At 43.8% G+C, this 27,133-nt stretch overlaps 1 protein-coding gene across 4 annotated transcripts in view; it reads left to right on the top strand.

The window, feature by feature from the left end:
- Positions 1 to 27,133, top strand: part of CTIF (cap binding complex dependent translation initiation factor) — a 198,640-nt gene that overhangs the window by 66,087 nt on the left and 105,420 nt on the right. The window lies entirely within an intron of this gene.

The raw sequence follows: 27,133 nt of genomic DNA, 5'->3' as shown, positions 1-27,133 counted from the left end.
TGGCGAACGTATCCAACACACTTTCCTCTTCCTATTTTCCCCAAAACAACAATCCTGTGAGGTGAGTTTGACTGAATGATTGGCCCAGTGTCATTCAACTGACTTTCATGCCTAAGGCAGGACTAGAACTCAAAGTCTCCTGGTAATTGGCCCAAGATCACCCGGCTGGCTTTCATTCCTAATGCAGGACTAGAACTCTCAAGTCTCCCATTTTCTAGCCTGGTGCTCTTAACCACTAGACCAGGGGTGTCAAACTCAAGGCCTGCGGGCCAGATCTGGCCCACGGGGTGCTTAGATCTGGCCCACGGGGCCGTCCTGGAAATAGCGAAGGACCAGCCTGCGGTGCATCTGCTAGCGCAAACGGAGCTCGGGAGGGCCGCACATGGCCCTCCCAAGCTCCGTTTTTGCTGTCAGAGGGCTGCAGGAGGATCCCTCCAGCCCCGCCCGGGCCACCACAGGTGCCCCCAAAATGAGTGACGTCGAGCTGGCCATACTCCCCCGGCCACACACTCTGGCCCCCCGAGGTCAAACACAACCCTGATGTGGCCCTCAATGAAATCGAGTTTGACACTCTTACACTAGACCAATGGCTCAATGAACCTGGGCCATTTACCGTATTTTTTGGAGTATAAGACACATCTTTTTCCCACAAAAAAGAGGGTGAAAATCTGGGCGCGTCTTATACTTCAAATGTAGTCCCGCCCAGCTTCTCAAACGGAGGTTTCAGAGACTGAAAAAAGCATCAGAAACGGAGCTTCAGAAAAAAAGCCCCAAACAGAGCTTCAGAAAAGAAGCTCCCAAACACAGCATCAGAGGCTATTTTTTCTGAAGCTCTGTTTTGGAGGCTTTCAGAGGCACACATATCATACAGAGTTTCAGAGGCAGAAAAAAAAAAGCAAGAAAAAGCAAGGCACAGAGCTCACAATCAAGGAACCTGTTGCTAAAATTCACCTCTGGGAACAGCTGATCGGGAGTATTCCAGGAGGCCAATCAGCTTTTTTCTTATTTTCCTCCCCAAAAACTAAGGCGCGTCTTATACTCCGGTGCGTCTTATCCTCCGAAAAATAAGGTACCTCCCAAATTTTCTTTGCCCCTGAAAAGATATCACATATGCGTCATTTACTAGCAGAAACTCATGTAAGGGGAAGCAAAAGATCCAACAAGCATTGCACTATTATGACACTATTATGACACCTTTTTCTATGTACATCAAGCTGATGCTCATTTTATTATTTTGACCCAAAGCATCGGATCCTATGATTACTTTCTAAGATATGTGTGCAGTGATATAATAGCAATATCCAGACCTTAAGAGCCAATCAAAACTACAGGTAACCCTCGACTTACGACCAGTTGCTTAATAACTTGTTGAAGTCATGATAGACTCACTTATGGGTCAGATTCAAAGTTACGACGGCTGTCTCCCTTCTGCATTCACATGATCACATTGTGGGGCACTTGGCAACTGTTTTCAGGGTCCCATAACCCCATGACTGCAATTTATGACATTTTTTTTTTGCCAGAAACTTGCCAAAAAGTTTATTTCCAGTTTCCAGCAAAAAACGTCCACTGTGAAAATGGGTTCGCTTAACGATTGCCATGTTCGCTTAATGGCCACTGCCCAAAAAAATGTCATAAAATCATGTCAGCCGTTTGGATGCCTCAATTTCTGATTGTCATGATGTACGATGGAAATGCCGGCTTCCATTACAGTCATAAATCGAGGATTACTTGCATAAACAGAGTTATTTTTATGCCCGATTTCTGTTGTGACTTTCATCAAGAATGCTTGGAATTGAAGTTGCCAGTTGCCTTTGTGAATTCTCTGTTTAATAAACCTTTCCCTCCTTTGCATTACTTCCATAGTCAGAATTCTTTTCCGGGCAAGGATGATGGTTGTCAGGAATTTGGGTGTGTGTCCTTGACTCGAGCATTGAAATTTACATTCCAGATCTCTTGCCTGGAATATTTTCTGGACCAGGGGTCTCCAACCGTGGCAACTTTAAGACCTGTGGACTTCAACTCCCAGAATTCCTCAGCCAGGAGTTGAAGTCCTCCAGGCTTAAAGTTGCCAAGATTGGAGACCCTGTTCTGGACTATTCTTGCTCCATCTTGTGGCCGGGAATGGCTACAGCAGCCATCTGCTGAAGTTCTAACAAAAAATAGAGACATTGACGTCTTTCTGTTGTTTTTTCATTGATTTTGTTCATGGTGAAGTTTTTTAACCATCCTTGTCCTGCTGGACTGCTCAGCACAGTGGTGAAATGCAAAATTTGTTACTACCGGTTCTGTGGGTGTGGCTTGGGGGGGCCATAATATGACTGGGTGGGTGTGCCCAACTTTTTTTTTTCTTTTACTTTTAAAGGCATTTATTCTTATTTATTTATTAAGCATTTTAAAAGGCTCATCTGACCATCCCAGCTGAGTTGCCTGATCGTCAGAGGCTTTTTTTGTTTTTGTTTTAAAAGCTTTTTTTTTTTTGGCAACTCAGTTGGGATCGTCAGAGGAGCCTTTTAAAAGCATTTTTTACACAATGTGATAGTGATGATCTACTTATTATCATATATGGTGGACTTGTAAAAAAATCAAAGCATTTTGGATTAAAATTTGGTGGATTATGCAAAATATTTTGAAGAAGAAGATAAAATGTACCCCACAATTGTTTTTATTGGGTATAACTACAGACTGTATATCAATAGAGACTAAATTAATTTTAAACTTAATATCAGCAGCCAGACTACTGGTGGCACAATACTGGAAGAAGGAATAACTGCCTACTATTTAAGAATGGACACTAAAAGTAACAAATTTAGCAGAAATGGCAAAAATTTCAGCATATCTGAAAGACTATTCACAATAAAGATATATAGTGGAATGGAAAAGATGGATAGAATATATTCAAAACAAATATCAGACTAAAAAGTATCAAATAGCATATGAATGATTAGAAAATAATAATTGTATTTGTATACAGTATTCCCTTTTTTTTAAATCTTTTTTTTATATGAAATAAGGGAGTTATGGTTCTAGGAGAAGGATGGGAGTTTATGAATAATTAGCGTATTTTAGCTTATGATTGGTAAATGCTATACCCTGTATTTGCTCTGGGAAGTCGGGTGGGGGGGGGAGGTGGGGAGGTGGAGGGAGGAGGAGGGTAATTATTTGTTAAAACTCTGGTAAAACTTTTTTAATAAAAAAATAATAATAAAAGCATTTCTCGACCGAAGAGGTTGTAGGAAAAAGATGCTTTTAAAAGCCTCTGACGATCCCAGCTGAGCCGCGCAAATATCAGAGGCTTTTTTTTTTACTTTTAAAAGCATTTTTAAAAGTAGAAAGAAAAAATGCTTTTAAAAGTAAAAAAAAAATAACCTCTGATGATCGCGTGGCTCATCTGGGCATGTGGGGGGCGGGCAGGGAGTTTTGCTACCGGTTTTCCGAACCACCTGCCGCCATCGCTACCGGATCGGGCGATCCGGTCTGAACCGGGAGCATTTCACCCCTGCTTATAACCATTTTTCAGAGTTATGATCGTTGAAGAATCCTCATGGTCACGTGATTTACATTTGCGATGCTTGACAACTGAATCACATTTATGACAGTTGCAGTTGCCATGTGATCGCCTTTTGCGAACTTCTGACAAGGAAAGTCAATAGGGAAACCAGATTCACGTAACAACCAGTAATAATTGCAGTGATTCGCTTAACAAATGTGGCCAGAAAAGTCATAACACGGGGCAAAACTCACTTAACAAACATCTTAGTTAGCAACGTAAATTTTGGGCTCAATTGTGATCATAAGCTTAGGACTATCTGTAGTTTCTAATGCTAAATTGCTTCTAATGGCTGGAAATTACAAAGAGAGTAAAAAAAATAAATAAAACCTCTTTAGCTCGTCCATCACCCAGAAATTTAGAAAAATAAAAATAGCATGAGACCGTCCTTTAGGAGAATAACGAACTGCAACAGGCTAAAGAAGAGGTGTCAAACTCAAGGCCATTGGGACATATCCGGCTCACCATGTGGTTCAATCTGGCCCGTGAGGCTGCCCTGGAAACAGTGAAGCACTGGCCCCCAGCGCCTTGGCCCTAGCCCAGATTGGCTGGGCACTGTAAGGTTTTGGTTACTACCTTCAAAGCGCTCCATGGCTTAGGGCCCGGGTACTTACGGGACCGCCTACTGTTACCTCATGCCTCCCACCGACCCGTACGCTCACACAGAGGGAGGGACTTCTCAGGGTGTCGTCCGCCAAACAATGTCAGCTGGCGGCCCTCCAGGGGAAGATCCTTCTCTGTGGGGGCACCTACCCTCTGGAACGAACTTCCCCCTGGTTTACGCCAAATATCTGACCTTTTGCCGCGAATTGAAAACGTATTTATTTATTCGCGCAGGGCTGGCTTAAATTTTGTTGTATTTTAAATTTATATTTTATATTTCTAAATTTTATATGAATTTTAAGGGGTTTTTAGAATTTTAAATGTTTTAAAGTTTCGGCCAAATTGTATAATAAGTTTTTTAATTTTTTTTAAATTGTATATTGTATTGTTTTTTGGGTTTTTATTCTGGCTGTACACCGCCCTGAGTCCTTCGGGAGAAGGGCGGTATAGAAATCTAATTAATAATAATAATAATAATAATAATAATAATAATAATAATAATAATAATAATTATTATTATTATTATTATTATTATTATTATTATTGGGGCCAGCCTTAGATCTGCAGGGCTTCCCTGGAGCCAGAGAGGAACTGCCGCTGGCCTCTGGGCATTGTTGTGACCCAGGCCCAAGTAGGTAGTAATAAACTCAGTCCGTAGAAAAAAAAAACTTTATTCGAACAGTTGAGAATTACTTCATTCCCAGCGTCGTTCAACTCAAATTAAAACAAATGCCTCCCAACACAAATTCCTCCGTTATCTCACAAACCTTAGTCCAATTAGGCAAACTGCCAAAGGTCCTTCCTGGCAAACGTCCAGAAGTCACAAAAACAAAGACGCACACGAAGCAGAAGACGAAGCAGAAGACGCAGCTACAAAGTTGTTTTCCGGGAAAGTCCAAACGCAGGTGCTGGTCTGTTTTAAGCCTTATGGGAAGAGCCAATCCTCTCTTGGCCCTACTCCTGAATTGTCCTCTCTGCTTGAGCTGCTCTTGCCTTCTGGCAGCTCTTCTTATGCGTGCATTAGGAACAGGCTCCTCCTGTTCTTCTGCCTCACTACTATCAGTCTCTGGAGACTCTGGAGTCTGTACCTCACACCCTGATCGCCCTGGCCTCACCTCTGCCTCATCGCTGTCTGACTCCATTGCCAGCTCCGTAGGCTGGTGACGGACTACATCAGGCATGTGCTGGAGACAATGGATCCCACCCAGGCCACCACAGGTGACCCCCTGCCCCCAAAGTGAACAACATTGAGCTGGCCATGACCCCCCGGCCCCCTGTGGTCAACTAAAACCCTGATGTGGCCCTCAATGAAATTTTTTTTCATTTTTTTTTTAATTTGCATTTATATCCCGCCCTTCTCCGAAGACTCAGGGCGGCTTACATTGTGTTAAGCAATAGTCTTCATCCATTTGTATATTATATACAAAGTCAACTTATTGCCCCCAACAATCTGGGTCCTCATTTTACCTACCTTATAAAGGATGGAAGGCTGAGTCAACCTTGGGCCTGGTGGGGCTTGAACCTGCAGTAATTGCAAGCAGCTGTGTTAATAACAGACTGTCTTATCAGTCTGAGCCACCAGAGGCCCAAATTGAGTTTCAGACTCCTGGGTTAGAGCAACTCTGCATTTATTTATTTATTTTTAAAAAGGCCAGTTTCATTCCTGCCTCTGGTGCTAAAAAGCCTCAGATTACCGAGGGCTCCATCTGTGTCATCGAGAAAGAAGCCTTTCAAAGCTTCAGCGAGATCAACTCTATCTAGGTCACCTCTTTAAGCGTCGAAATAAAACAAGAAAGGCAATTCAAGCATTTGCCTTTCTGCTCTGCCTAGAACAGTGGTCAGCCACCGGTGGTCCACAAGAAAATTTTGGTGGTCCGCAGAAAAATTATTTGTATTTTTTATATTACACTAAATCGGGGTCCTCAAACTAAGGCCCTTGGGATGGATACGTGCAATGAATGTTTGTGTTGCTGCAGAGTCTCCCCCTTCGGGGTCTTTTTGTGTGGGTCGGAGAGGGGCAGAAATTCCGACTTGGGGTTTGCTTCAGCCACCTGGTGAGGGGCTTTGGGCGAAGGTTGGAGGGCCTTGTTCCAGTGGGGCTGCCTCATGGCCTGGAACTGGCTGACCATCTCAGCCCGCTGAGCCTCTAGGCGCCGGTACCTGGCCTTTCACCCCTGCAGGTCTTCCCTCTGGTTGGGAAGCCTACGCTCCTAGTCCTCAGTGAGGTGCTTCTGCTGAGCCTCCTTCTCAGTCAGATCCAATTTGAACTGAGCTGTTTTGCCAACTCTTTTCTCATGGTGGCTGCTTAGCTCCAACTACTGCTTCCTATTGGGGCCCTAAGGAGCCTGGGCAGGGGAGGAGAGGAGTGGCTGGGAGGAAACGGGCGAGTAGAGGCCAGCGAGGTACCCCTCAACGCGAGTGACATTGAGTTGGCCCCGCCCACCCAGTCACATGATCACCTAGTCACGCCCACCCAGCCGGTCATTAGGCAGATCGTATTAGTGGTCCGCAAGATTTAAAATTATGAATTTAGTGGTCCCTGAGGTCCGAAAGGTTAGGGACCCCTGGCCTAGAATACTAGTGGCTGTGACTTCTCCTTTGCTAACGTTTTCTAACAAGAACTGGCTGGTGGCTTTCTCCACAGCGGCAAATTAGCCTGAAGAAACCAAGTTCTTACTGTCCGTTATTCCACCCTCCATCAAGAAAGGTTTGTTGTTATTGATAGCCAGGAGAGGGCAGCATATATTCATATTTGATTCGGCGCAGAATCGATTTAGAGAAGGTAGTGTGTGCGGTTCTATGCAGTGCAAACCAAACGAAGGTGCCTTGAATTGCAGGTAGTCCTCAACTTACGACCACAGCTGAGCCCAAAATTTACGTCGCTGACTGAAACATTTGTGAAGCGAGTTTGTCCCATCTGACGACTTTTCTGGCCGCTTTTGCTAAGCGAATCACGGTAGCTGTTAAGTTGTTAACAATGGTTGTTAGATGAATCTGGGCTCTCCATTGACTCCGCTTGCCGGAAGGTCGCAAAATGACTCCTGAACACTGTAACCGTGATAAATACGAGTCAAGCATCTGAATGTAAATCACGTGACGTTTTTTTTGTTGTTGTTTTTTTTACATTTATATCCCGCCCTTCTCCGAAGACTCAGGGCGGCTTACAATGTATAAGGCAATAGTCTCATTCTATTTGTATATTTTTACAAAGTCAACTTATTGCCCCCCCAACAATCTGGGTCCTCATTTTACCTACCTTATAAAGGATGGAAGGCTGAGTCAACCTTGGGCCGGGCTTGAACCTGCAGTAATTGCAGGCTACTGTGTTCTTAATAACAGGCTCTAACAGCCTGAGCTATTCCAGCCCCGTTGGGATGTTGTCACTTCAAACGGTCACTAAATGAACTTTTTGTAAGTCAAGGACTACTTGTACGGACGAGTAGTATAAGTAGTTCTCAACTTAATACAATTGGCACCAGAATTTCCGTTGCTAAGCAAGACGGTGGTTCATTGAATCCCAGTCGCTTTTATGGACTTTTTTTTTTTTTTTTGGCTGCAATTGTTAGGCGAATCATTGCAGTTTGTTAAGCGAATCATGAGGTCCTTAAGGAAATCCCATTTCTCCCATTGGCATGTATGACTATAACTTGTTGCTGGCAATCCTTATGATTTATATTGATATATTGACCATCAATTGTGTTGTAAATGTTGTACCTTGATGAACGTATCTTTTATGTACACTGAGAGCGTATGCACCAAGACAAATTCCTTGTGTGTCCAATCACACTTGGCCAATAAAAATTCTATTCTATAAAAATTCTATTCATTGATTGTTGGAAGCTAGCTGGGAAGGTCGCCAGTGGGATTCATGTAACCTCAGGAAGGACACTGCAACCGTCTTAAATACAGGTAGTCCTCAACTTACAACAGTTCATTTAGTGACCCTTCAAAGCTACAACAGGACTGAAAAAAGGCACATGATCGTTTTTCACACTAAAGACCGTTGGCAGCCTCCCCGTGGCCACATGATCCAAGTGATCCAAATTCAGATGCTTAGCAACTGGCTCATATTTGTGACGGTTTCAGTGTCCCGTGGTCATGTGATCACCTTTTGCAAACTTTTGGCAAGCAAAGTCAATGGGGAATCCAGATGCACTTAATAACCTTAAACAGCTGCAATGATTCACTTAACACAGGGGTAGTCACCCTTTTAATACCCACCGCCCACTTTTGTATCTCTGTTAGTAGTAAAATTTTCTAACCGCCCACCGGTTCCACAGTAATGCGCCATGTATCGTCGTCTGTGCATGCCTCTCACACAACATGGGTTGGGTTTGGGGGGGGAGGCGCCAGCTACCATCTCTGCTTGTCTGTTACAGCTGGGTGGTGTGGGGGGAGATGCGCGAGCTATTCTGGGACGAGGCTCTTTTGTTTGCGGTCGCACTATAAGCGCCATTTAGTTTCACCTACGTAACGTGAACTAAACTTATGCGCGGGCGATACAAATAGTATATTTTCAGAAATTTAAATTTTCACGGGGAATTTTATGAAAACCTAATGAAAATGTTTTTAAATAATGCTATGAAAATGTTTTTAAAAGTCAATTAAATTTAAAAAAAGGATAGTGCTTCAGTATCGGACAAAACCCCTACCGCCCACCATGAAAGCTGGAACGCCCACTAGTGGGCCGTAGGGACCAGGTTGACTACCACTGACTCGACAACTGTGGTAAGAAAGGTGGTGAAATGGGGGAAAATTCACTTGACAACTGTTTCCCTTGGCCACAGAACTAAGAGTTCAATTGTGGGGTTGTAAGTTGAGGACTATCTGTACATCGTCAGATGCAACCAACCAGAACCACATGTGTAGAACATGAATCTGAGTCAGTAGTATTTGGCAGCAGCCAAAAAAAACCTAACACAATCCTTGATTGTATAAACCAGGGGTCTCCAACCTTGGCAACTTTAAGCCTGGTGGACTTCAACTCCCAGAAAGCCCCAGCCAGCAAAGCAAAGGCTACCAAAAAGGTTCGCCAACACTGGTATAGGATCTCTTGCTTGAGCAGGGGGCTGGACTAGAAGACTGTTCTGTCCTCCTTTACCTCCGTCCGAGTGATGGCTTAATTAGCCGGCACCATCAGCTCTGGCAGCAAAATAGCGAGCGTATGCCAAGTGTTTTTGTTATCTCCCTCGACGCTGATGAGTCACCCAGGAACAAACTTCAGCTCTTAGTTAATCAGTTGATTTGCCTGCTACAAAGAGGCACAGCAGCTCTTGCTGCCTTTATATCCTGTGGGGTGTGGCTCCATGACTCAGCACTTCCTAAGCCTGCCCCAACCCTGCTTCTGTTGGTCCCTCCTCTCCTGCCTACGAAACCTAGGGTCCAACCAAGCCTGATTGCCATCAGCTGGGTCTGAAGGCGTGGCCTGAGGGGGGGGAAGAGTCAGGGGATGGAGGCCTCGTTATCTCCTCCACCTGGCCTGCCTCTGGCTCCTGGAGCTGAACCAGGGAAGCCGGTGCTCCCGAGGTAAGTCCTGACGGCACTTCCCCCTCACTTTCCAAGTCCCTTTCTGGCAGGAGGCCCAGCTCCAAGTCCCTTTCTAGCAGGAGGCCCGGCTCGGGGGGCGCAGACACAACAAAGACCTCCAAGGTCCCTTCCAGCTCTATTCTGATTCAGAATTCAAGCTAACTGCTGTATTATATTCAGCTTATAATACAGGAATCTTCCCAGATGTCTTTGCCTGGGAACACATAAATAAAGCTCTATGGAATTTAATGGGATCAGTTCTGGATCTCTTGTGACTGCACAAGGATTCAAGCAGGAGTGCCATTCAGCAGGTTCTGACAGGTTCTGGAGAACCGGTAGCAGAAATTTTAAGTAGTTCGGAGAACCGGCAAATACCACCTCCGGCTGGCCCCAGAGTGGGGTGGGAATGGGGATTTTGCAGTAGCCTTTCCCTGCCACGCCCATTAAGCCAAACCATGCCTACTAAGCCACGCCCACAGAACCGGTAGTAAACAAATTTGAATTCCGCCACCCAGATTCAAGGCTAATTCCCTGCCTTCTGACTGCCCGGCTGGGCCTTTCTCAGCATCCCCGTTGGTTCCAAGCATCCAAATTTTGATCACGTGGCTGTGAGGACACTGCCATAGTTGTACATGCAACAGCCAGTCATACAGTCACTCCAAACCGCTTCACAGCAAAATGATGGGTTGGCTTAACGGTAACGTTCACACAGTCTCTGCAAATATTTGCAAAAAGTGACTTGCTTTACGACTGTTGTGACTTAACTTACGACAAAAACTGAGGGCTCAACTACAGTCCCAAATCGAGGACCACACGCAGCAGGCCTCTTATTTCCCTTCTTTTACTTTAAGCTTTTCTTTTTCTTCTTCAAATGAAAAACTTCAGCTTCCTACCTTCTCTTTCCTACCGAGGGGGAAGATGTTCAACCCTGCACTTTGCATGGCCACCACTAGAGGGCACTGTGGTCTTTACAATGCTTAACGAAAAGATGACTGTTGGCTCCCACTCCTTTAGCTAAACAGAGCTGGGGGGGGGCGGGAAGAGAAAGGAAGCTGTTGTCACTTTTTCCAAATAGTAGAATGCAGCGTATGTTAGTAGCAGCCTTTCTATACACATCCTGAACAAGGGTCAGGGCGCGCTGTCTTCCCATTGAAGTTATCACGGCTGACCTCAAGCTACCTACAAGCAACATCGCTTGGCCAACGTAACCCTCAACCCTTGCGTAAAAAGACCTAGGATTCGAGGTGGATTTCGTCAAACCGGACAGTAATTCAGACCATTGACTCCGAGTCCCTGCTCAGAAAGGGAACCTAAGCTGAGAGATTTCCTGCCCTGATGCAGGGAGTCCTCGACTTGCAACCATTCGTTTAGTGGCCGTTCAAAGTTACAACAACCCCGGGAAAAAAAATGACATGATTTTTTCACACTGACGACCATTGCAGCACCCACATCGTTATGTGACCGAAATTTGTACACTTAGCAACTGGCATTTATTTAGCGCACGGCATATCGTACGTACATGGACTATCAGCTGGTCCAGTTGACTGTTATATATCAACATTTCATTTAGATTAGTAGAACGGAATATAATATGAAGGTTAAAAAGATCTAGGTCAAGGGTGTCAAACTCAAGGGTGCCAGGGCCGCCCTGGAAACAGTGGAGGTCTAGCCCGCGGTGCCTCTGCCAGTGAAAATGAAGCTCAGGCGGGCTCCGTTTTCACTGGATGAAGGCTGCAGATGGCCGTTGCGGCCGAAAACTGAGCTTGCGAGGGCCACACATAGCCCTTCCCGAGCTCCGTTTTCGTTGGCAGAGGACTGCAGCAAGCCTTAAAGTGGAGTTTGCAAGGGCCACGTGCGGGGCCCCCCCAACTCCATTTTCACCGGCAGAGGGCTGCAGGAGGTCATTGCAGCCGAAAATGGAGCTCACAAGAGCTGCGTGTAGCCCCACCAGCTCTGTTTTCACTGGCAGAGGGCTACAGGAGCCCATTGTGGCCGAAAACAGCTCATGAGGACCGCATGTGGCCCCCCCAGCTCTGTTTTCACTGGCAAAGGGCTGCAGGAGCCCATTGTGGCCAAAAACGGAGCTTGTTGTGGCCCCCCTAGCTTGTTTTCGCTGGCAAAGGGCTGCAGGAGCCCATTGCGACCGAAAATGGAGCTTGCAAGGGCCACGTGTTGCCCCCCTAGCTCTGTTTTCGGTGGCAGAGCGCTGCAGGAGGCTGTCGCTGCCGAAAACAAAGCTTAGGAGCCTGTTTTAGCTGGCACAGCACTTGGGCCACAGGCACCGCCAACATGAGTAACGTCAATCTGGCCACGCCCACCCTGGGCCCCCAATATCAAACACAGCCATGATGCGGCCCTCAATTAAATCGAGTTTGCCACCCCTGGTCTAGCTTATCTAGCCATTGAAGCACAGCATTGTTTATATTTTAAAAAAATCAGATACTCGACCAGTATATGCCCTCAGCTTAAAGCCGGTCATAATGTGATCTACAGTTAGATGTGGAACCCCAAAGTCTCAGAGGGGAGGCATATTATGCCGCATTTATATAGAGCAGGGGTCTCCAACCTTGGCAACTTTAAGACTTGTGGACTTCAACTCCCAGAGTTCCTCAGCCAGCAAAGCTGGCTGAGCAATTCTGGGAGTTGAAGTCCACAAGTCTTAAAGTTGCCAAAGTTGGAGACCCCTGATATAGAGGGTCACAGCAGACACCATGGGAGGTGCGAATCCTATTCAGGGTTGTCCATTGCTGATATGATTGGCGTGTATTTATGATGGTTGCAGTATCCCAGGGTCAACTGTGGGGGCCTCTGTGGCTCAGACTGCTAATGCAGTCTGTTATTAAAAGCAGCTGCCTGCAATTATTGCAGGTTCTAGTCCCACCAGGCCCAAGGTTGACTCAGCCTTCCATCCTTTATAAGGTAGGTAAAATGAGGACCCAGATTGTTGGGGGCAATAAGTTGACTTTGTATATAAATATACAAATAGAATGAAGACTATTGCTAACATAGTGTAAGCCGCCCTGAGTCTTCGGAGAAGGGCGGAATATAAATGCAAATTTAAAAAAAAAACTGTAGCAACTGTGGCAAAAAATGGTTGTAAAATGGGGCAAAACTCACTGTGCCGCAGTGGCACAGTGGTTAAAATGCAGTACTGCAGGCTAATTCTGCCGGCCGTTTGGCAGTTTGAATCTCACCAGGCTCAAGGTTGACTCGGCCTTCCATCCTTCCGAGGTCGGTAAAATGAGGACCCAGATTGTTGGGGGCAAGTGGCTGACTCTGTAAACCGCTTAGAGAGGGCTGTAAAAGCACTGTGAAGCGGTATATAAGTCTAAGTGCTATTGCCATTAACCTCTGCCTTGGTTAGCAACAGAAATGTTGGAAATTCTGGTAGTTGAAATCCACAAATCTTAAAGTTGCCAAGCTAGGAGAGCCCTGCCTTAGCGGATTGATTGATGAATGGTGACACTCTTGTTCCCTTTATCATATCAATTTGATATAGTTGATGCATATTTTTTACATATATGTATATATTTTTTACATATATGTATATATTTTCTTCAAAATATGTTGTTCTATCTATGACAATTGTTTGTGCATACTATTGTGACAAAAAGAAATATATATAAAAAAAAAGTTGGCTTAACTCCGTATCCTAAACGGGGCCCACGTTTTCATCCATTTTTTTAAACTGAATTCTGTTTTATGGATCAAGCATAAAATTAATATCAGCCGATCTTTCCACCATCTTGGTTTTAGCCAAGGAGAAAACTGCAAAATACTCTCTAAAACGGGAGGCCGTCCAGTTCAGGGCCCACTTCTGCTAGGGAAAATTAGTCTTTCAAGCACCACGCATCACCTTGCTTTGGTTTCCTTGCTAGATCTGTGGTAATGGGACATCCTTTCTCGTAATATAATAGGTTAATGTTTCCTGTTGAGACTAAAACGGGTTCTTTGCTTGCTCGTGGTTGTCCTCAGTATTCAATCCTTCTCTCCCTCCCCCGCCTGATCCCTGAAGCATTTCCTCCGATATTATGAAAATAGCAACCAATACAATGTAAGTTCTTCAAATGCTGGTTTCCTGTCCTCAGCTAGTAGGTAGGCACTTAGGAGTTATTGTACAGTGTAGCCTCGGAGTCTGGATTCTCCCTTCACCATGTCAAACAAAGACCTGGATTTAATAAATATGGCGCCAGCCACATTAAGGACTGACAATGCAGAATTCTCTGCATTTAGTTGAAGGCACGCTTCTGGCTTGCTTTTTTTCCCATTCCAGAGCATGGTGTGTACTGCTTTGTTAAAACTGCTTAAGTCATTCTTACTTCCGGTAGAAGAAAATATTTGTAGCTTGGGGCTTCGATTGTGGGGTCCTTGATGCTCTCTGAGCTTGGCTGTTTTCTTGCAGACATTTCATTACCAAGCTAGATAATAACATCAGTGCTAGAAGGAAGGAGAGGGGATTTCTCTCTATTTACATACAAGTGGTTTACTCTGTCAGTGTGGGTGGGGATGTTCTTGGTGGTTCCTTGACTGGGCTGTTGTTTACTGTTAGCTTTTTTGTCTGCATTGGTAGCTCCTTGATTGATTGATTGATTGATTTATTGTTTTGATTTGTATACCGCCCTTCTCCCAAAGGACTCAGGGCGGTTTACAGCCAGATAAAACAAGAATATAAAAATTAAGAGCATTATTAAAAAGCTTATTCGATTTGGCTAACCGATAAAATTAAGTAAAAACTAAAAACTTAAGTTAAACTCCAATTAAAACCCCCATTTAAAATATTAGGCCAGCCCTGCGCGACGGAACAAGAATGTCTTCAGTTCATGTCTAAAGGTCCGGAGGTCAGGAAGTTGACGTATCCCTGGGGGTAGCTCGTTCCAGAGGGCAGGGGCCCCCACAGAGAAGGCCCTCCCCCTGGGGGTCGCCAGTCGACATTGTCTAGCCGACGGCACCCGGAGGAGGCCCTCCCTATGGGAGCGCACTGGTTGATGGGAGGCATTTGGAAGCAGCAGGCGGTCTCGTAAGTAACCCGGTCCTATGCCATGGAGCGCTTTAAAGGAGGTAACCAACACCTTGAATTGTATCCGGAAGACCACCGGCAACCAGTGCAGCCTGCGCAGGAAAGGTGTTACGTGGGATTAAGGTATTGTTTACTTGAATGTTGGTCTATTGTTAAACTTGGTGTTAATCGCTGGTCATCTGGGTGTTGATTGCCGGTGAGAGTATGTTTTGATCTGTTCGTTTCCTTTTGGGGGTTTTGATTATCTCTTGAAGGGCATGTAGATGTTCCTTATCTCTGTGTGCCTGTTGATGGCCGATTTATCTGAGTGCCAGGCTTCCAGGAATACTCTGGCGTTTTCAGATTTGGCTTAATCTAGGATGGTCACAACTTCCCAGTTGAAGCTGTGGTTGTGTGTGTTCATAACTACCAGCCTGGCTTGACTAAGCAGCCAATCAGGCAAGAGGGCACATAAGCAGGTCTTCTGTTCCTCATTACTGTCACACTCCTGTGGGACTCTAAGGCATGGCCAAAAGGGGCGATTAACTTGTTACTGTTCATATATCAATGATCAGGATGTTATTCTCCCTTTTATGCTTACTACACGCCAATTTACATGTCAGAGAGGCAGGAAGATAGCCAGCTTTCAGAGCTAAGGTAGCTTATAAGCGTTTTGATAGGTTGCTTTGGACCAGCTTGTGTCACATACGTCAGGGGTCTCCAACCTTGGCCACTTAAAGACTTGTGGACTTCAACTCCCAGAATTCCTCAGCCAGCTTTGGGAGTTGAAGTCCACAAGTCTTAAAGTTGCCAAGGTTGGAGATCCCTGACATATGGCATTATCACAGCTTTTTCTCCTTTACTCATAGTTCCAACTCCCTCTTGGGATTACAAAGCACTGGGCAAGTAGGGGTCTTCCAGCTAAAAGTAATGCTAATAGTTGCACAAGAGGCAGCAATATTGTAAGGAATATTATAACGTTCACAATATTGTCTTTACCTGCCTAGCCAATAGAAGCAGTAGGAGACACCAAGCTCCTGCTTTTCTGGTGATAGTGACAGTGCAAGCAGATCATGGTAAAAGGGGTCAAAATTCAGGACCAGCATGTTAAATGGAAGGCCACCATAGCGATTAGAGAAGGGCTGCACGCTTTATTATTTCGTTGGGACAGTGGCACCAGCCATGTCACTGGAAGGTAAAATCACGAAAGTGCACCTCACTTATTTTGGCCAAGCCGTGCTAGGGAATTCACTAGAGAAAGCAATTGTGCTTGGAAGACTTAGTGGTGAAAGGAAAGTTGGCCATCAAAGAACACGGTGGCAGGACACCGTCAAAGCTGACCCCAGCCAGAGCATAGAACAACTCAAAGAAGTAGTGCCAGATCCGAAGATGTGAAGATACCTGGTCCATACAATTGCTAAGAATCAGACATGACTGAATGGATAACATCATCATCATTGTAGGGGCCTCTGGTGGCTCAACAGACTAATGCAGTCTGTTATTAACAGCAGCTACTTGCAATTACTGCAGGTTCAAGTCCCACCAGGCCCAAGGTTGACTCAGCCTTCCATCCTTTATAAGGTAGGTAAAATGAGGATCCAGATTGTTAGGGGCAATAAGTTGACTTTGTATATAATATACAAATGGATGAAGACTATTGCTTGACATAGTGTAAGCCGCCCTGAGTCTTCGTAGAAGGGCGGGATATAAATGCAAATAAAAAAAAATTGTGGTGCTGGTGATGGTTTTGCAAAAAAGTCCCTCCTCCTCCTCCTCCTCCTCCTCCTCCTCCTCCTCCTCCTCCTCCTCCTCCTCCTCCTCCTCCTCCTCCTCCTCCTCCTCCTCGTGTGGAACAAGGAACTTGGTTATTGGCTAGTAGCTAAGCCCAGATCAACGATGACATATGCAAGGGCAAGAAAGCCCAATAGCAATAGACTTAGACTGACGTACTGCTTCACAGTGCTTTACAGCCCTCTCTAAGCGGTTTACAGAATCAGCCCATGGCCCTTAACAATCTGGGTCCTCATTTTACTGACCTCGGAAGGACGGAAGGCTGAGCCAACCTTGAGCTGATCAGGATCGAACTCCTGGCAGCGAGCAGAGTCAACCTGCGGCGCTGCATTCTAATGACTGTGCCACCACAGCTCTTCCGTGTCTAAGACCAAGTGAGTTGGGTGATGAAAAATCTGGTTGTCTGCAAGTGCCCTTTTGAGAGTTGATCCCGAACAACCATGACTCTTGGTTATGTCTCTTTTCCAGTGAAAGAAAACACGGTCTTCAGCAAGGCTTTGGGGCATTAATTCTTGAGTTAACACAACCATCTTGAACTTGGTATTTGGGGGCTATAGCAGCCAGAATTGCTGCAAGACTGGTATGAATTGAGACTTCTGGTCTCCAAAGATCTGCCAGAGTAGGGGTGAAATGCTCCCGGTAGCAATGGCACTGGGTGGTTCGGAGAACCGGTAGCAAAAATCCCTGCCCCCCCCCATGCCCAGCTGAGCCGTGCGATCATCAGAAGGTTTTTTTTTTTACTTTTAAAAAGCATTTTTATAACAAAGAGTTAAAGGGTTAAAACAAGGCTCTGACAATCCCAGCTGAGGTGCCTGATCATCAGAGGCTTTTTTTTTTTACTTTTAAAAGCATTTTTAAAGGTAAAAAAAGCTGAAGCCTGCTAGGCAAAAAATGGGGGGTGTAGGCAAAAAAAAAGAGGGACGCGGTGGCTCAGGGGCTAGAACGTTGAGCTTGTCGATCGGAAGGTCGGCAGCTCAGCGGTTCGAATCCCTAGTGCTGCCGTGTAACGGGGTGAGCTCCCGTTACTTGTCCCAGCTTCTGCCAATCTAGCAGTTTCGAAAGCACGTAAAAATGCAAGTAGAAAAAATAGGGGCCACCTTTGGTGGGAAGGTAACAGCATTCCGTGCACCTTTGGTATTGAGTCATGCCGGCCACATGACCACGGAGACGTCTTCAGACAGCGCTGGCTCTTCGGCTTTGAAATGGAGATGAGCACCGCCCCCTAAAGTCGGGAACGACTAGCACATATGTGCGAGGGGAACCTTTACCTTTACCTTTAGGCAAAAAATGAGGGGGGGTTCGTTAGAGAGAGAAAGAAAGAGAGAGAAAGAAAGAAGAAAGAGAGAGAGAGAGTGTGTGAGAAAGAAAGAAAGAAAAGAAAGAAAGAAAGAGAAGGAGGGAGGGAGGGGGAAAAAAGGAGACAAAGGAAGGACTACAAACCTGGCATTAGACGCAGCTTCAGAGGATAATCCAGGGCTGGAAGAGACCTGGAGGTCATCTAGTCCAACCCTGCTCCATCAGAACATTGTTAGTGAGTTTCTGTCTTTTGATCCCCCAGTCACATAGCCACACCCACCCAGTCATATGACCCCACCAAGCCACGCCCACCAAGCCACGCCCACAGAACCCGGTAGGGAAGGAATTTAGATTTCACCACTGCTCCAGGGGGTTAACATAATGGTGATTTGTGCTAGATGTGCTTGGTTATGGAGACCTGTCAGCATCCCCCATAACTCAATTCAGAAACCTGTAACATTCAACAGCTGCTGGGAGGTTGGCCTCCTTCTCTCTTCTACCCCCTTCTTGCCTTTTTCCCCCCAACCTGATGCTCTTTGGCAGGACAATAGCTGTAAGTAGCAGGCTGCTTGGCACTTTCTTCCAATGCAGAGCAGTCTTTTAAATTAGGCAGCCAAAGACTCCATGGATTAATTTTTTTTATTTGCATTTATATCCCGCCCTTCTCCGAAGACTCAGGGCGGCTTACACTATGTTAGCAATAGTCTTCATCCATTTGTATATTATATACAAAGTCAACTTTTTATTACCCCCAACAATCTGCGTCCTCATTTTACCTACCTTATAAAGGATGGAAGGCTGAGTCAACCTTGGGCCTGATGGGACTAGAACCTGCAGTAATTGCAAGCAGCTGTGTTAATAACAGACTGTCTTAGCAGTCTGAGCCACCAGAGGCCCAGATTCTGAAATGCTTCTAGCGAGGAATCTTCCTCAACTGGCCACCTGTCAGCGGCATGCAGAATTCCAGGAAATATAGATCCCAACACATCTGGAGAACACCAGGATTGGGAGAACATTCAACATGATTACTGGGTAATAAGTCGTAATGAGATCAGTCTGGCTGTCTGATGGATAGGCAATGCACCTAAAAAGCAGGCAGAAATTTGACTGTATTGTTGCAGCTGCCATCTTGACTACTCTGTAGACATCCCTGGCACGAAATGAGTTGTGTCTAGTCAGAAGAGAAGAGAAGAGAAGAGAAGAGAAGAGAAGAGAAGAGAAGAGAAGAGAAGAGAAGACCTCCGGACCTTTAAACACGAGCTTAAGACCTTTTTGTTCCACCAAGCGGGGCTGGCCTAACGAAAATTTTTAATTGGGGTTTTTATGTGGGTTTTTACGATAGTTTTAACTTACTACGGCCAATTTTAGAATCAGTTTTTTAAAATGTTTTAATTTTTGTTTATGTCTTTGTTGTTTTACTCTGGCTGTAAACCGCCCTGAGTCCTTCGGGAGAAGGGCGGTATAGAAATCAAATTAATAAACAAATAAATAAAGAGAAGAGAAGTTTTATTGGCCAATTATGATTGGACACACAAAGAATTTGTCTTGGTGCATACACTCTCAGTGTACATAAAAGAAAAGATACGTTCATCAAGAATTCTAAGGTACAACACTTAATGATAGACATAGGGTACAAATAAGCAATAAGGAACCAATATCAATATAAATCGTAAGGATAGAGTGTTGACTGTGAAAAGGAGAAAGTAGGAATGAAGTAGGAATTCTGATTTGTCTCTCGGTCTGTCTGTCTATCAAATTTATAAAGCTATCTATCTCACCTAAGGTGACTCTTGTGCAGCGCACAACGCTCAGATTAAAAGCAACAAATAACTAAAAGATAAAAATCCATATTAACAAATATCGGAAAAGTGAAAGATACAAACCCTATGAAACGGAAGCTAAAAATACCCACCTCGCTATTTATTTATCAAATTTATATAGATCAGGATGACTTGACTTGATTGACTTGGGTTTCCTTTCCCTCTCCCCCCCACTCCATTCCACTTTACTTATGCAGCCACCCGTTTTACATACGTGATTCTAGGCAACCCACAATTTAAAAATAAAACTGATAAAAATGCACAATGCAATGCAAAACATGTATGTTAAATCATCTTCATTTAACAACCCCATAATCCCTTCCAGGGTAGAGTCTGGGCAACTGAATTGAGCTAGCAGAGTGTTTTCATGGCCGGATGCCCTTCCTGTCGCCAATGTGGAGTTTTGCTCCACAGATATATTCTCATTGCACCCAGAGAGAGAAATATCTGTCTGTATCTAGGATCGAACTCACAGCCTCCTGATTGTGAAGCAAGAGCTCCACCTCTAGGCCACCACACCACTCCAAAACATTTATGTTAAAACCATATTAAAACCATACAAACAGGCAAATGGCAAAGATTTACAGCATTCCAAGTAACTATTGAACCGGCTGTCCACTGCAACCAGATCTCCCAATCCGGATGGCAAAGCCACATTTTCAGGACTATCTGAAAGGCCAACAGGATCAGGGCCAATCTAATCTTAAAACCCAAGGAGCAAAGAAGGCAAATGTGAAGATCAGCCTTTCTTGGACTTGCATCACGTTTTTTTTGTTTTTTGTTAATAAAGTTTTTTATTTTATAGACAAACATACATTTAAAACATCAACAATTCCTTCCATGTGACGTCTCGGTGTTTTCTTCCTGGCTCCATTATTTTGCTGTTTCTTCTTTCTTCACTTCAATTTGAATTATTACCATTTTTCCACAAATACATTGTTATCATTTTCTTACATAATTATCCATTACTTATCTGTACCTTTCTTCTAACCAATGGTAAAATTTATCCCATATCTTGCATCACGTTTCTATGCTACTTTCTAAGTCTTTGTTTGCCCAATTAAAAAGGCAATGTTGCCAAGATAATATAAAACAATACTTAAAAGGTCAGTGGTTTGCTGGAACTAAAAGAAGAGCAGAGGGAAATATTAAATAAAGTGATAACAGCCATAGAATTAAGAAGAGCCATGCGAAAACAAAAAAGTAACAAAACCCTGGGGCCAGATGGACTTCCAGGGGAGGTATATAAGAGCCTGGATGAGGATTTTGAATTGATATTACTGGAAGTGTATAATGATGTATTGGAGAAAGCCAAACTACCAGATTTCTGGACAGAACTTATATCTTTCTCATTCCAAAAGAAGGTACATACCCCGAACAGATTAAAAAAAACCTACAGGCCAATCTCGTTGTTGGAATACAAATTAAAAAAATTTTACTACTATAATTGAGGAAAGATTGAAAGTAGTATTAAACGAAATAATACATTCGGATCAAAATCGATTTTCACCCGCAAGGCAAATTAGAAACAATATAAGAACGGTGTTAAAATGTCTTAGAGTACTACGAAGCACATCCCAAAAAAACAGGTGGCACTAATATTTTTGTACACCCAGAAAGCATTTGACAATCTTAATTTTTGTTCCAACAGATTAAAGACATGAGATTTGGAGAGAAGTTTGAGAAAACAATAAAGGCAGTATACACGAGGCAAAAAGCTAGAGTGATAATTAATGGAGACAACACAGAGAAATTCGAAATAAATAAAGGAGTAAGATAGGGATGTCCAACATCACCTCTGCTTTTCATCCTGACAGTGGAAGTGCTGCTAACCCAGTTTAGGCATAATGGAGAGATAAAAGGATTAAAAATTAAAAAAGAAGAATATAAGACACAGGCATTCGCGGATGACCCGCTACAGACAGGAAACAATCTAATGAATGAAATAGAAAAATACGGGACAGTGGCAGGACTGAAAATTAATAGAGAAAAGACTAAAATGTTAGTAAAAAATTTAACCGAAAAACAAAAGAAAGAATTAGAAAAAGAACTGGGATTGCAAATTGAAAAAAAAATTAAATATTTCGGAATCTGGCTTACAGTAAGGTGTTCGTCAATAAAAGACAACAATTATAAAAAACTGATACAACAAATGAAAAAAGATTTGGAGATTTGGGAAAAATTACAGTTATCATTATTAGGAAAGATAGCTGTGATTAAAATAAATATACTGCCAAAATTATTATATTTATTTCAGGCAGTCCCTATAAAACTAGAAAAGAGATTCTTTGAAGAACTAAACAGAATAATTAAAAAATTTATTTGGCTGGGTAAGAAAGCATGGATAAATATGAAAATGCTACAAGACAGTAGAAGTAGAGGTGGCTTCGGACTCCCAAAATGGGAACTCTACCATCAGGCAGTGGGGCTATTATGGATTAGAGATTCCTTGTGTGTCAAATCACACTTGGCCAATAAAAATTCTATTCTATTCTATTCTATTCTAGAGATTGGATAAATTTAGGCAATAATAGGGTTTTAACGATTGAAGGACATGATCTACAGGCAGGATGGCATGCCTTCCTATGGGATAAACAGTACATTCATATTTCTACCAGCATCAAATAAGAGATGCGCTAATATGGACATGGGGGAAAGTGAAACAGAAACATTATATGAAACTGCCAAGTTGGGTTTTGCCCATGGAGGCAACGATTTACCCGAATACATTGGATAAAAAAAAGATGATAAGATATAGAGGATTATTATTTCAACTCCTACCCTCAAAACGACGCTATAGAGTACTGCACACCAGAACAACTAGACACAAGGAGAGTTTTTTCCCGAACGCCATCACTCTGCTAAACAAATAATTCCCTCAACACTGTCAAACTATTTACTAAATCTGCACTACTATTAATCTTCTCATAGTTCCCATCACCAATCTCCTTCCACTTATGACTGTATGACTGTAACTTTGTTGCTGGCAATCCTTATAATTTATATTGATATATTGACCATCAATTGTGTTGTAAATGTTGTACCTTGATGAATGTATCTTTTCTTTTATGTACACTGAGAGCATATGCACCAAGACAAATTCCTTGTGTGTCCAATCACACTTGGCCAATTAAAAAAAAATTCTATTCTATTCTATTCTATTCTATTCTATTCTATTCTATTCTATTCTATTCTATTCTATTCTATTCTATTAGATAGCCAGGGGAACCTTAAACCAAATGAAGAATTAAAAGAACAGGGTATAATTATAGACTGGTGGCCATACCTGCAGGCACAGTTGAGATACAGAAAATATATGGAAGAATATGGAATTCAAGGGGCACCACAACAATTGGACTCAATTTTGACAGGCAAAGAAGAAAAATTTACAACAAAAGCATATAACTTATTTGTTACAGGTAGAAATAGAAGAAGAAATAGTGAAAGGTCCAATGATAGCATGGGCACAAAATATAGGCTGTAATATAAAATTAGAGGAATGAGAAAAATTATGGAGCAAAAATCATAAATTAACACTGTCAATTGCATGCAAAGAAAATCTGTATGAAATTTTTTATAGGGGGCATTTAACACCGGCGAGATGGCTAAAATATATACAGTTATGAAACCGGAGTGCTGGAAGTGCAAGCACAAGGATGGAACATTTTATCACATGTGGTGGCAATGCCCCAAAGCAAAAAAATATTGGGAACAGATAAGGAGATGGCTGCAGGAGATAACAGGAGAACAAATTGAATTCAAAGCTGAACTATTTTTATTGGGAATGATTAACCGAAAGATCAAGAAGCAACTCCAATATATTATTTTAAATATAGTGACAGCTGCGAGAATTGTCAGTGCTCAATGTTGGAAACTAGAAAATGCACCAGCCAATAAGATGATTATATACAAGATACTAGAATGTGCTGAGATGGATAGGCTCATGTTAGAAATGAAAGACAAGGAAGAAGCGGAATTTTATGAGGAGTGGGATAAGTGGCATTATTGGTTAGAATAGAGAAACAAAAATGTATAGGAATAAATGTAAGAGACACATGACGCAGTACTGTTAAAAAATGTTTGTTTAATGTTTATTGTTATGTAAATTGAAAATAAAAAATAAAATTAAAAGGCAACGTTGCCTTTGGGTTTTTCCATTTGGCCGATGGGAGTAACCCTTGTGACACTCCGATCACAATGGACACGTCCGAGAAATTACCATTATGCCTTTAGGGACAAATGTGGATTTTTGTTTTCATTCCTGGCCATCATATACAGGCCAGGCTCTCCTCCCGCAAGGAGGTTACTTCCCTTGTATCTAAAAACTGCCAGCATCACTTGCGTGGGGTGGGGGAAATATTGCTTTCTTTGTTTCCCCCCTCCCATTGTATTTCTCGGGGAGGAGGAGGATGGGGGAGGAAAGTTGTTTTTAGCCAGCTAAGGCCCTCTGCTCCTGGCCTTTCCTGGCTCTGTGTGGCTCTGCATGGCTGGGGCCAGTGGGGGCGAGAGTACGTGATAACTAGCAGGTATTTGTGAATGGACTTCAACCCGGTGACTCCCTGTGGCTCAGCCAAACAGAGACGGGAGGCGGCGGGAAGGGAGAAACCTGAAAGTCACTCTGTATGGCTTGACTTGGCTGGAAAATATTTTTCAACGTGGCAGTTCCGAAGCTTGGAGGAAGGCTTTTTCTAGCCCAAGAACAATAAAGGGGTCAGCGGTGAGATCTTCTCCCTTACACCCTCTTCCTTCCATTGTGCAAAGAATCCCAGGCTGTTTTCTGGACTCCAGAGCTGAGCAAAAGCTCATGATATCATGGTGGGAGGGAGAGAGAATGTCTGGCCGGACCAGGTTTGATGTCCATAATCTTGGTTCCATCAAAGAATGCTCCCAAGTCCCTGAGGCTGGTTGTATTTCCTTGGGGTAGGCAGGGTGTGGAGGTAGGATTCCTAAGAATGACTGTGTGGTGAAATGTTCATGGTATTCGGCATTGGAGAGCACAGCTGGTGCCACCAGTGGAGAGGATGAACCTGGCCTCCTGATAGTCATGTCAAGCTGGACCAAGATACCAAGGCCATGCAGTGGGTCAAAATAACAACAGAGTTGGAAGCAGGGATGAAATCTACTTACCTTCCCTACTGGTTCGAAAGTGCATGCACCGCATCACGTCTGATTTTTGACCCTCTGTGCATGTGCAAAAGGCTTTGCGCATACACAGAGGGTTAAAAACCAGGAAGTAACAATGTCTGGGTGGGTGGGCGGAGCCTCACGCCGCCGCCGCTACTGGTCCACCAAACCACGCGCCGCTGGTGCTACCGGCTCGTGCAAGCCGGACAGAACCGGCAGGATTTCACCACTGGTTGGAAGGGATCTTGGAGGTCTTCTAGTCCAGTGTGCTCAAGCAGGAGACCCTACACCATTTCAGATAATAGTTGTCCAATCTCTTCTTTAAAATTCCATTGATGAAGCACCCACAACTTCTGGAGGCAAGCCATTCCATTGATTAATTGGTCTCATTGTCAGGAAATTTCTCCTTCGTTCTAGATTGGTTCTCTGCTTGATGAATTTCCATCCATTGCTTCTTGTCCTGCCCTCAGGTGCTTTGGAGAATTGACTCCCTCTTCTTTGTGGCAACCCCTGAGATATTGGAACGTTGCTATCATGTCTCCCCTAGTCCTTCTTTGCATAGATTGGACACACCCAATTCCTGCAATCATTACCCATATGTTTTAGCCTCCAGCCCCCTAAATCATTGTTCTTCTTCTCTGTACTCTTTTTTATGTCATAGTGACCAAATGAACAATTTTAGTCTCCTTGAAATGTGAGTGTAGTAAACCTTGAACCTGTCCAAAGAACTACTACACTGTAATATGAGAATCAAGTACATGCCCATCTAGGTTTGTTTCAGCCACTTATTAGAGCATGATGCCCTGTAGGCCACTAAGATGCCAATTCAGGCTTCCCAATCTGGCAATTTCTGAATGATAGGATTACAACCTCATCCATGGTGGCATTTTTAGGTTGCTCAGCATTGTGGCTAAGACAGTGAGCAACCATGATCTCACGCAGTATCTACAAAAGTTCATTCATGGACTCTTGGTAGCTCTGCTACCATGTTTTCAGACAGAAACTTTGGCCCACATTATCTGATCTGGGTTGATCTTTCCATGAGCTTTACAAAGAATGCTGTAATTCCTTTCCCCTCCTCCTTGGTCTGGCTGTGGATTTCCCAACTTTACTACTGACACTAGGCTGAGAAATTATCCTGGGGTCAGTTTTTAACTACCGTATATACTCGAGTATAAGCCGAGTTTTTCAGCACGTTTTTTGTGCTGAAAAACGTCCCCTCGGCTTATACTCGGGTCTATACGGCTTATACTCGAGGTTTTTTTTTTTTTAAGCCCCTCGGCTTATACTCGAGTATATACGGCTTATACTCGAGTTTTTTTTTCTTTTTTTCACATTTTACCGGACGGCGCGGGGAAGCCCTGCCGGTGCAGTGAGAGGGCGGGGCGGGGGAGCCGCCAGCCTTCTCAGCTGAGGGAGGGAGGGTTTCCCCAACCGGTAGGTGCCTCATTTCCCACCCTCGGCTTATACTCGAGTCCCCAGTTTACCCCAGTTTTTGGGGTAAAATTGGGGACCTCGGCTTATACTCGGATCGGCTTATATTCGAGTATATACGGTACTTCTCGTTTAATTTGACAAGAGATTCTGTTTTAGAAATTCATTCCAAGGAGAGGAAAGTTCAGATAAATTCTCATGGGTGGGGCATATTATACCTTTACTTGCTTAGTGATAAGGTGGCCAAGGAAAGGGTATAGCTGTGCAAAACTTCTGAGAAACACTGGAGTGGTCTCTTCCCCCCACTCCCCTGATCAGTCCCACCATGCCAAGCCTGCTCTGATTGTTCCTAGTTTTGCCAACAGACTTGAGAATAATCAGTGGTTGTATTCACAGCCATTTGTATCTCGCGCCATTTTGAAGGATAGCTGAATTTCACATGGGCTGAAAAGACATCCATCAAGGACAACCTTATCTGTTGATTGCTTGGTTGGTTATTCACTGGACTAACCTAGAATATTGTTATCTGATATTTGGAGTTTCACGACAGTTGGTCCTTAGCTGCCTGACAAATATTGGTCTGAGAAGGAATTGTACAACATGATGCAACTGGCAATCCCATTTTTGTCTATTCCTAATAAGAAGTATTCTCGTGGAATCTCATAATTTGAGTTATTTGGTTAGGTTTTGGGGTTTTTAACTCAGAGAAAATTAGGATGGTGCGATATTTCTCAACCTGGAGACCAGTGGTGGGTTTCAAAAAAATTTACTACCTAGTATGAGTGTGGCTTGGTGGGCGTGGCATGGCTTGGTGGACGTGGCAGAGGAAGGATACTATAAAATCTCCATTCCCACCCCACTCTGGGGGAAGGATACTGCAAAATCCCCATTTCCTCCCAATCAGCTGGGACTCGGGAGGCAGAGAATAGATGGGGGTGGGGCCAGTCAGCATTTTTACTACCGGCTCTTCAAACTACTCAAAATTTCCGCTAC

Source organism: Ahaetulla prasina, chromosome 2 (genome assembly GCF_028640845.1).
Source record: "Ahaetulla prasina isolate Xishuangbanna chromosome 2, ASM2864084v1, whole genome shotgun sequence".
In the NCBI taxonomy this organism is placed as follows: Eukaryota; Metazoa; Chordata; class Lepidosauria; order Squamata; family Colubridae; genus Ahaetulla; species Ahaetulla prasina.
The sequence above is the reverse complement of the archived record's forward strand: the minus strand, read 5'-3'. Positions and strand labels throughout refer to the sequence as shown.